The following is an 11,109-nucleotide window of genomic DNA, read 5'->3' on the forward strand; positions in this document are numbered from 1 at the left end:
GGTACTTGCATTGACCAGCACAATGCACATGATATCTACTCAATCATGCACTCTTGTCTAGCGTGCATGTGTGCTGCACATGCTGTTAGTAGCATTATTGACCACAAATGGCACCATGTAATCGTGCATATGTGGTGCACATTAGCCATAATGCTAGTATAACCATTAGGTCAACTGTTGTGAGAACTAACGAATCGGTTCATATCTGCATTATTCGAGCTGATGTCAGGGTCAGGGCTCAGCTCCTCGATTTTGTATAACACTCCAGGTCCCTTCCAACTGCCTTCATTTAGAAGCGAGCAACCATTCCTCTCCCTACCCTTCTGGTAGCTCTCCCAGCGTTGACTTGTTGGTAGCTCTCCTTGGATTTTGGGAACTAGCGAGCAGCTACGAGAATGGCCTCAGAGGAGGACAGTCGTTCCATGGCCGGCGGTGAGCTAGCCTAAGGTGCCGGGGGCGCCGGCTCCGGCGCCAGCGAAGGGGAGGTAAAAGAGTTGAAAAACCATGCGTCTTGGATTTCGAGTTTTTCACAGTACTGGCACGCAATTTTTATTTTGCTATTTCTCATATTTTCGTCTCAGATATCTAGAGTTCCAATTTCCATCTTGATCCACATAGATAAGCAATCTTTTAAATCTCATGCTTTTCCATTCGTTTTGAAATATGCTATTTGATGAATTTGATGTCCCACTCATCGAAAAGGATTTTGCACTTACAAATGTGCAGGCTTGTGGGGAAGATTGCGCTGATCACAGGAGGAGCAAGTGGGCTTGCGAAGGCGACGGCCCGTGAGTTCATCCAGCAGGGGGCCGCCGTAGTCATCGCCGACGTCAACTCCATGCTGGGCCTTCAAACCGCCGAGGAACTCGGCCCTCAGGCCCACTTTGTCCACTGCGACGTCACCGTCGAGGAGAGCGTCGCCAGGGCCGTGGAATCCACCGTCACGCGGTATGGCCGGCACGTCGAGGATGGCCGAACTGGACCTGGCACAGCTCGACGCCGTCATGGCCGTGAACGTGCGCGGCGCGCTGGCTGGGATCAAGCACGCCACGCGCGTCATGGCCCCCGCCGGCGCCGGCTCCATCCTCTGCATGGAGAGCATCAGCGGCGTCCTCGGCGGGCTGGGGACGTACCCGTACTCGGTGTCCAAGTTTGCCGTCGTTGGCGCGGTAAAAGCCGCGGCGGCGGAGCTATCGCGCCACGGTGTTCGGATCAACTGCATCTCGCCCTACGCGGTGCCGACGCTGATGGTGGTCGAGCAGTTCTCGACTATGCTCTGCGGCGCCGCCGACGAAGAGCAGGTGGCGGCGATCATCAGGGGTCTAGGCGAGCTAAAAGGCACAACGTGCGAGGTGGTGGACGTGGCCAGGGCCGCCGTGTACCTGGCCTCTGACGACGCCAAGTACGTGTCCGGGCACAACCTTGTGGTTGACGGCGGATTCACGAGCTATAAGCACCTGACACTACCGGAGGCACTCGGCAAAGAGCGCTCGGTAAACAGTTTATCGACAAAGACCTCTTTGTCGAGTGCACTTTATCGGACACTCGGCAAAGGCTTTGTCGAGTGCCAATCCGACACTCGGCAAAGAAAAGTGGCTGTGACGGCGAGCAGCACCGTGACGGTGGCTTTACCGAGTGTCAAGGTCAAGCACTCGGCAAAGGTACCTTTGCCGAGCGCTGTTGACTTTGGCAAAGGTGGCCACTTTGCCGAGTGCCACCGACAAGACACTCGGCAAACAGGCCACCTTTGCCGAGTGCCTGGCCCGTGGCACTCGGCAAATCTGTGATGTTTGCCGAGTGCAATGGCCATTGCACTCAGCAAAGCATGTTCCCAGGTAGTTCTCAGGTAGTCACTTTGCCGAGTGTCATGGCCATTGCACTCGACAAAGTGACTGAAAACAACATTTTTTATTTGTTTTTTACATCACATCCAAACAAACAGATGATATATATAACAAACATCACCAACATCACATATATATCATCAATAGCACATATATATCACGAACACCACATATATATCAAAACGTCACATATATATCACAAATGTCACATGTCTCACAATATATCACAAATAAGTTCATAAGCAATCCAAGTGCTCCATCATCGTCAACCACAATTGCAAATAGAAGTACCATTAACAACCACAAGTATCATCACTGATTTAGTGAAGGATTCGCTGAAGCATGAGGATCGTTCGATGCCGCCGATTGATTCTGCACAAAGAAGAAGAGATTGCATGTGTGAGACAAGATAAATATATACCATATATGAATAAAACTTTCATACTCCACTAGATTTGACCGTAAGCACGAACATACAAACTAAAATATTTATACTCACAGGAATAGAATAGTGAGGAGTTGGAGGTGGAGCGAATAGCGAAGGTGGCGGAACTACACCCGTAGCGGCGCCAAGACTTTGCATGTACTGAAGAATCTCCGCCATCCTCCACTGCTCGGCCTCCCGCTCGGCCTCCACCCTCTCCATCTTTGCCTGCATCTGCTCCCGTATCCTCCTCTCTTGTTCCAGCTGGGCCTACAATATATTGACCCCAATGTTACAATAATACAAAGGAAAGGTATGAAAAAACCAAAAAACGACGAATAAACCAGGAATAACCTCGAGTGCCTCCACCTGGTGGTGTGAAGTGTCCGGCCGAGGTCGTATGGCCGAGCTCCTGCTCGTGCTGCTTGCTCGAATCTGGGAGAGACTGGAAGTAGTGGCTGAGTCGATTGCACCGTCACCAATCCAGTACCGCCCATGCTTCTTGCCTCCTCCCACCCTCATACGACTTCTCCATCAAGGTCCTTGGTGCTCGGATCGTACTGTGGCCCATGGACCTCCCTTGCCATCGACGTGTACTCACTGAGGTGGTTGTTGACGGTCGCATTGCTGTACACCTCGGGTCCGTCCCCCAGGTTGTAGTCGGACGTCGCCTTGCCCTTGTGGGCCATAGCAAATGCCTTGAAGATGGAGCAAGGCTGGCCACCATGTGACACTGACTGTGAGAAAAACAGCAAGATGATTAGAAATCATGCATAATTGAGCGTTGGAATAAATAAATGAATTCGCGTACTCATGTTTCTGCGTATCCGCTAAGGCTGCGGCTGCCTTGATGGTGTGCTACACCTGACATCATCAAACGCCGCTCCTGGCACAAGTTGTGCGTCTCCTCCCACTCGCGTGAGCACCACTTGTCCACCATCTGTTCCCAGCACTGGGGATACGCGGCGCACCAATAAGGAATCATCTACAGGCCATCAAGTACATGACATATCAGAAGATGAAATTAAGCCTACTTAATCTCAAAAGGAATCGGTATTAATGTTCTGTATTTACCTGCAGGTACTGGTCCTAGGTCAGCGTCATGCTCCTTGCGTCCCTTTTGGTGACCTTCGTTCCAAGGACGGTCCTGTGGTAAGTTACGACGGACTAGATGCGTGCCTCGTAATGCATGTCCACGATGAGTTTTTTTGCAGCATTTGGTAGCCACCGCATCCGCCCTGGCCTCATGTCTGTCCTGGCATCTAAAGAAATCCTGCATACAAACATGATATATCCATTCATTATTTCAAGAATGTCCAATGAATGCGATGTATTGAGCAATGTAGTGCGAGGAGGACTTACCCACAGCTCTTGCTTCACCCGCTCCATCTTGTTGTTGAATACCCTGCGGGCCCGATCTACAGCATCGGGGGCGGCGGCATAGTGGTCAAACGAGTAGGCCAGCCCCGTCACTCCAGCGTACTCAACTAGGCCAGGGAAGTGCTCCTTGCATAGAAGACCAAGGATGCCATTGACTTGGCGTGTGTGAGCACCTCCACTTACCACAATCGTCTAGTTCCTGCCCAAGTGATTAAGAAAAATTATTAGTTTCTATTTTGATTTTCAACATATCATATAAAGTAGTGATAACATCTAAAGTTACTTACTTTTCCCCCTCGGGTCGAATCAGCGGGCGTCTCTCACGAGGTATCGGTCGCTAAGGGAGGCTCGTGGGACCTTGCAAGTAGATGCTCGACGAACTAGAGGAAGCAGAACCCCCTGTTGTCGCCTCCTCCTCCTTGTCCTCCTACGCCTCCTCAACATCCTCCTAGGGCACCTGCTCCTCCTCCTCCTCCTCATGCGACGGGGCAGTTGGCATTGGCTCCCTCCTATGGCTCCTCCTCCTCCTACTCTCCCTGGTGCAACGGTGCTTGTCCTTCAGTACAAGGATGTTAGCTTCCTCATCCCACCGCCCACCATCTTTGTTCAATCACCTGCAATTAAAAAGAGTAAACCAATACGCACAGATAAACAAGAAGTACTTAGAAAGAGATGCAAAATAAACAAAATATAATTACAAAATAAAATAGTATTATATGTATTAGAAATAATCTTCATGATCGATATTAGCTACATCATAAGTCTCATCATCACTATCAATCATGTCGAAATAATCAACACTATCCGAATGAGCAATGTTGCCATTGTCATTGTCTAAATGTAATCGCTCAAGCATTTGTAAGTCCTTCACATTTTGCACCTCATCTCCAGCGTCCTCTTCAATAACCGTTTCATTGTCTACTTCCATTCCGATCGCTTTGGTTAAGTCTATCTCAAACCTCCCTTCTAGTCCCTCTTCTTAAAAGAACTCTTCGTCATATGTGTTTGGGTCTAAGTTGTAATCTTCATCGTTTGGGACAGGCACTTTACTGTGTGGCGATACCCTGTGCACAATATCCCAACCCTTAAGATGCCTTTTGGTTTGACACGCATATGGGAGATAATAAACTTGTGTGGCCTGTTGGGCCACAATATAGACATCGTCTCCTGGTAAGACAGAATCTTGTCGAATTTCGACTAGACCAAGATTATAATATGTCCGTCTCATTGCTTCAGGATCAAACCAATGGCATTTGAATATGATGGGATTAAAAGGTTTGGAACCATGAAACTTGAGTTTGTATATTTCTTCAATTCTTCCATAATACTCGACCTCATCAACGCCGGGCGTAAAAACTCTAGAACTTGTGGTTCTTCGATTGGGCCGACTCTGCTCGTAGCTTGTTGTGCGAAAGAGATATTCATTCACGTCATAACCGAAAAATGACCTGACCCTATAGGCAAAGTCATTGGCAACCTATCTCAACTCGGCACGCATAGACACATCCCTCTGGCCCTACAAGCTCAAGTAGGATACATCATTATATTATTCGCACATACAAGTAACTTAGAATGTCAAACTAAGTACGAGCTAAATTGGACGGTACCTTCCGTTTGAACCAAGAAATGAAATCAGGCATTCCATTTCCCGCACCCTGTCTAAGAAGGGTATCTAGTTGCTACACGGTAGGATCCCTTGATTGATGTCAGAATTCATGAAGAAATTCCCTGTACCAACGAGAAACAAGGGGTTGGATGCAGAATAGTGACGGCGTATTTAACATGTTCGTTGAGAACTTACTGCATGTACGGCGCCACTTTGTCAAGGTTGGTCAACACGTATAGCATGATATGGCGCCACTCTTCATGGTTCAAGGTCTTGGTGGTCGATGCACTTGCCCTTCCAAGTTGCCCTCGGAAAAGGCTGAGGTTCGATTCATTTTCGCTAGCATTGTAACAAGGGGTTGGATTATGCACGTTAGGGAGTTGTCACCATAGTATGTTGTTGTGAAGTTCACCACCTCATCCAGAATGTATGCCTCTGCAATGGAAGCCTCGATTTTGCATTTATTTCTACATTTCTTTTGAAGAACTTTTAGACATCTCTCGATTGGATAGCACCAACGGCCCTGCACGGGCCCCCCCATTCATGCCTCATACAGGAGGTGCAAAATCAAGTGCTACATCAGATTGAAGAAGCCGGGTGGAAAGATCTTCTCTAACTTACAGAGCAACACATGTGCCATTCTTTCCAAGTCAGCAATCATGGTCCGAGATAACTCCATAGCACAAAGCTGGTGAAAGAAATAGCTCAACTCTGCCAGCACTAGCCAGACATGCTCAGGGACATAACCTCGAACCATCGCCGAAAGAAGCCGCTCAATCCATATATGGTAGTCATGACTCTTCATCCCTAAGACTTGCATAGTTATTTAAGTTCACTCCCCTCCTTAGATTAGCTGCATATCCATCAGGGAACATTAACGTCTGGATCCATTCTAGTACTTTCCTCCTTTGGGGCTTGCTCAAGACAAAATCAGCCTTAGGCCTTCTCCATGTCTTGCCGCGACTAGGAGGCTTCATATAATGGTTTGGTCTATCACATAACATTGCCAGATCTACTCTAGCCTTAACATTGTCCTCTGACTTGTTAGGAATGTCCATGATTGTTACCCAAAGTACCTCGGCGACATTCTTTTCAGTGTGCATTACATCAATGTTGTGTGGAAGGAGAAGATCATCAAAATAGGGGAGTCGAGTCAAGCCCGACTTATGAGTCCACATATGTTGCTCTCCATATCCCACAAAACCACCTTCTGGATTGACCATGAGACCATCTATCTATTGACGAACCGCGGCACCAGTCATTATCGTGGTGCAGGTTCTGTCACTACGACACCTTTCGTAAAGTTCTTGATGTCTCGTCTGAATGCATGGTCAAGAGGGAGGAATTGCCGATGTTTATCGAACAATGAATACTTGCCAGCCTTCTGCAACCAAATGAACCTCAGACCTTCCTTGCATACTAGGCATGGGAACTTCCCGTGAACACACCAGGCGCAGAATATCCCATATGCCAGGAAGTCATGCAGGGAGTAGTGGTACCAAACATGCATTTTGAAGTTTTTCTTTGTACCTCGGTTGTATGTTCATACCCCTTCCTCCCAAGCATAGACCAATTCATCAATCACATGCTCTATGAACACACCCATATTATTCCCTGGGTGTCCAGGAATTATCAACGACAAGAATACATTCTGTCGTTGAAAGCATGCGCCGGGGGGGAGATTGAGGGGGATAATGAACATGGGCCATCATGTGTATGGGGCAGCCATCATTCCATAAGGATTGAACCCATCTGTTGCCAGCGCAACACGTACATTACGAGCCTCTTTAGCTTTCTCATGATGAATGCCATCAAAGTGGGTCCATGCTTCACCATCGGATGCATGTACCATCCTGTCAGGATTGTATCGTTTGCCATTTTTGTGCCATGTCATCTGTTTCATGGATTCCTCGGTCATGTATAGCCGTTGGATCCTCAGTATGAACGGAAGGTGTCGTAGGATTGTCACGGGAATATCAAGCTACCTCTTCTGGCCATCACCAGAATCTACCTCCAGGAACCTAGAGGATTTACACTTTGGACAGTACTTTGCTTCCACGTATTATTTCCTAAATAGGACGCACCCCTTCGGGCAAGCATGTATCTGCTCATACGGCATCTTAAGTTCACGAAGGAGTTTCTGTGACTCGTGCATGCTCTTTGGCAGAAGGTGACCCTCCAGAAGTAGGCTGCCAATAACTATCAACATACCATCGAAGGCGTTTCGACTCAGGCTATACTGGGACTTTAACGCCATTATGCGTCCAATGGCATCTAGTTGAGAAACCTTTATCTGGCCGTGAAGGGGTTTCTATGCCGCGACAAACATGTCGTAGAACGCCTTTGCGGTTGCCTCTGGCTCCTTCGTACATCCTTCAGCGAACTGTGCCTCGTGAAAGTCATTTAACATGTCTGCTACCCCGGCATCAGCATCATAATCCTCGACGTGTGGTCTCACCACCTCCTCTCTCATACGATCGGCTTCACCATGGTAGACCCACCGGGTATAGTCTGCCGTAAATCCATTCTTCCAAACAAAGATGTTCCCCCATGACCTTCTTCGTTTGTCTTTTCCTGTTTGCGCATTTGCTGTAGGGACAACAAATTTTACTCACTTCTTTAGCAGCCATGCCAAATGCCCGTTCCAAGAAAGCATCGGTCTTGTCGATCCATTCATTGGTGACCTGACCCTGACTTGCACGGCCCGTGTACATCCACTCACGGTCCTCCATCCTCGAACATATATAGCGACGAGTAATATAAACATCAATTGCATCTACACGATGTTCCTACTATCTAATAGGTGAGGATTGGTCCTAATCCCACGCGAGGATCCGTAGATGAGGTTAGTTTCCTTGCTCTACTCCTATCCGAGATAGAATTTTGATAGCACCTTCCCGCTGTTCTCCAAATACAAGTCGTGTTAGGGAGAGTGTGTATCCGGAGAACAAAAGGGAGATGATGCCAAAACTCTGTCTCGGATCGGAGCAGACCATGGAAACTAACCCCACCTACGCATTCGTGGGCTGTCCAAAAAACGTGGACAATTCAAAACAGATACGGTTTTAGATATGGAAATATCTGCATATTTCCAACCGTATCTCTTTCGAACAGGAGACGCCTAACTGGGTTACGCGATCTACGACCATGATACGAAAAGAGGGGTTATACCTAGGGTGGCGGTAGAGTCAGGCTAGCGGGGCCGTGGTGGGTCGGTGTAGTGGCGAGGCGATGCGGTGCAGGTAGACCCACAGCGGCGAGGAAGGCGATCGGGGTTGTCGAGGTACTTCGGCTCCGCTCTGACGGGCTCTTCTTTGCAAAAAAGAAACATAAAACTGTCAATACAAAATTTCGGCAGCACCTCCCCTGTACGATGAGGTTTCCAAAACCTGCAAGAAAACCAACGGCACGATGACCAACATGCACATATATATGAACGGCACGATGGCCGACATGCACAAGATTATGTAAGGAATACCTAGCAACGTAATCAGGATAAGCAAGGATCAGGGATTACAAATTCAGGATCTATATCCCATTACTAATATATTCCATAAGCTATATTAGTTTATGACAAACATCAAACCATGCATCCACAATCCATCCATGCTAAACCTTAGAATTGCAACTATGCACCATAACCAGCGTCCACAAAGGCACCCTAACTAGGACATCTTAATCTATTCATGCATCCACACCCATCGGGCGGAGACAACATAGGGGCTCACCACTACAGAATGGCGACCGAGATGGCCGGATGCGAAGGCGCCGTTGCTTCGGCAGCCTCCTTCTGTTCCTCCTTCTTCCTCTCCTCCTCCTCTCTTTCTCCTCCTCCTCCGGCGGCGCGGCGCACAGGCGGCGCTGGCGCGGGCGCGCGGGTAGCGGCGGTGCTGGCGCACGGGAGGCGGCGGCGCTAGCGCGTGCGTGTGTGCGTGTGTGCGTTGTGTGTGGGCCCGCCCAGCCGGCGGGGTTAAATCCCCCCTTTGCCAAGTGCCCTCGATCTAGCACTTGACAAAGGTTTTTTTTAATTTTTTTTACTTCTTTGTCGAGTGCCACCTGGCCTGGCACTCGGCAAAGAGGGTTTTTTTTTAAAAAAATCTTTGTCGAGTGCCCCCGATCTAGCACTTGACAAAGTTTTTTTTTAAAATTTTTTAAAATTCTTTGCCGAGTACCAACCGGTCTGGCACTCGGTAAAGAGGGGTTTTTTAAAAATTTAAAAAAAAATCTTTACCGAGTGCCAGCCGTCCTGACACTCGGTAAAGAGGCTCCTTTGCCGAGTGTCATTTTTTGACACTCGGCAAACCATATTTTTTATCACTTTTGAGATCCAAACTTTTTCTACAGTCCTCATACAATACCTGGTACTCCATGTTCCAATGTGGCACATTTCTCGGACTTTTTCTATATTTCTTTAATTTATTTCATTTAATTGAATTTTTTTGGATAATTCAAATTATAACTGCTAGTCATTCGAATAATGAAAAAAAATGAATGAAAAAATGATATTCATGTTATTTAGTATATTGTGAGGCCGTATCCAGGAACATACCATCAATTTCGAATATCTTGTTCCACGAACTTGTGGTCGAGTTGTTTTTAAATTCTATAAAAAGCAAACGAAGTCTAAAAATAATAAAACTTGTCAAGATGTCAAGATATCATATGTGGAGGCTATGATAAAAAATTGTGGACGCGCAAGTTTGTCACGTACGATGCTTACCACCTTGTCGCCCTCTTCACAAAATCATAAAACTTCTTCGGAGATTCTTTGATTTGCAAGCATCGTACGTGACAGCTTGCGCGAAACCTTCTCATTTTTTTATCACAGCCTCCACATATGATATCATAATATCTTGACAAGTTTTATGATTTTTGGACTTCGTTTGCTTTTTATAGAATTTAAAAATAACTTGACCGCAAGTTCATGGTCATGTTTCGTGAACAAGATGTTCGAAATTGGTGGTCTATTCCTAGATACGGCCTCACATTATACTAAATAACATGAATATCATTTTTTCATTCATTTTTTTCATTATTTGAATGACTAGCGGTTATAATTTGAATTATCCAAGAAAATTCAATTAAATGAAATAAATTAAAGAAATATAGAAAAAGTCCGAGAAATGTGCCACATTGGAACATGGAGTACCAGGTATTGTATGAGGACTGTAGAAAAAGTTTGGAGGTCAAAAGTGATAAAAAAATATGGTTTACCGAGTGTCAAAAAATAACACTCGGCAAATGAGCCTCTTTGCCGAGTATCAGGATAAGACACTCGGCAAAGGATTAACGGCACCTGCCGGCCATTAACGGAGGCGACCCTTTGCCGAGTGTCTTATCCTGACACTGGGCAAACCACCTCTTTGCCGAGTGTCATTGTTTGCCGAGTGCTCGGCACTCGGCAAACAACATCTTTGCCGAGTGCCCGATAAAAAACACTCGGCAAAGTCTGGGACACTCGACAAAGAAACCGTCTCCGGTAGTGTGAACCTGCCCTTCCCTACCAAGCCACAGGAGTGACTTGCGACAGCTGCTTGTGATTCAGGTGTTGCATGCTTTCATTCTGCTAGTGTTTCTTGTTAGAATATGTATTTGATTAGTTAGACTCTTTGTTTTCATATTTCCTCTATCCTTTCATATCCCATGTATTTCTATATAAACACCTCTTGAGATTAATGAAAAACTGAGTTGAGTTAATCCTCCAATACTGTATCAGAAGGGTCACGATCCCTTTGCTTCCGCTCACCCTAGACCGTCGGACTCCCGTGACGTTCTCCACCTCCGACGGACTCCCGTGACGTTCTCCACCTCCGACGCTCGCATCGCGGCGTCACGCCATCGCGGTCTCGTCATCG

At 47.0% G+C, this 11,109-nt stretch overlaps 1 pseudogene; it reads left to right on the forward strand.

Annotated features, from left to right (window-relative positions):
• Window positions 1–718: 718 nt before the first annotated feature.
• LOC136480231 (sex determination protein tasselseed-2-like) lies at window positions 719–10,774 on the forward strand (annotated as a pseudogene).
• The last annotated feature ends 335 nt before the right edge of the window (window positions 10,775–11,109 follow it).

Source organism: Miscanthus floridulus, chromosome 9, assembly GCF_019320115.1.
Source record: "Miscanthus floridulus cultivar M001 chromosome 9, ASM1932011v1, whole genome shotgun sequence".
Taxonomy (NCBI): domain Eukaryota; kingdom Viridiplantae; phylum Streptophyta; class Magnoliopsida; order Poales; family Poaceae; genus Miscanthus; species Miscanthus floridulus.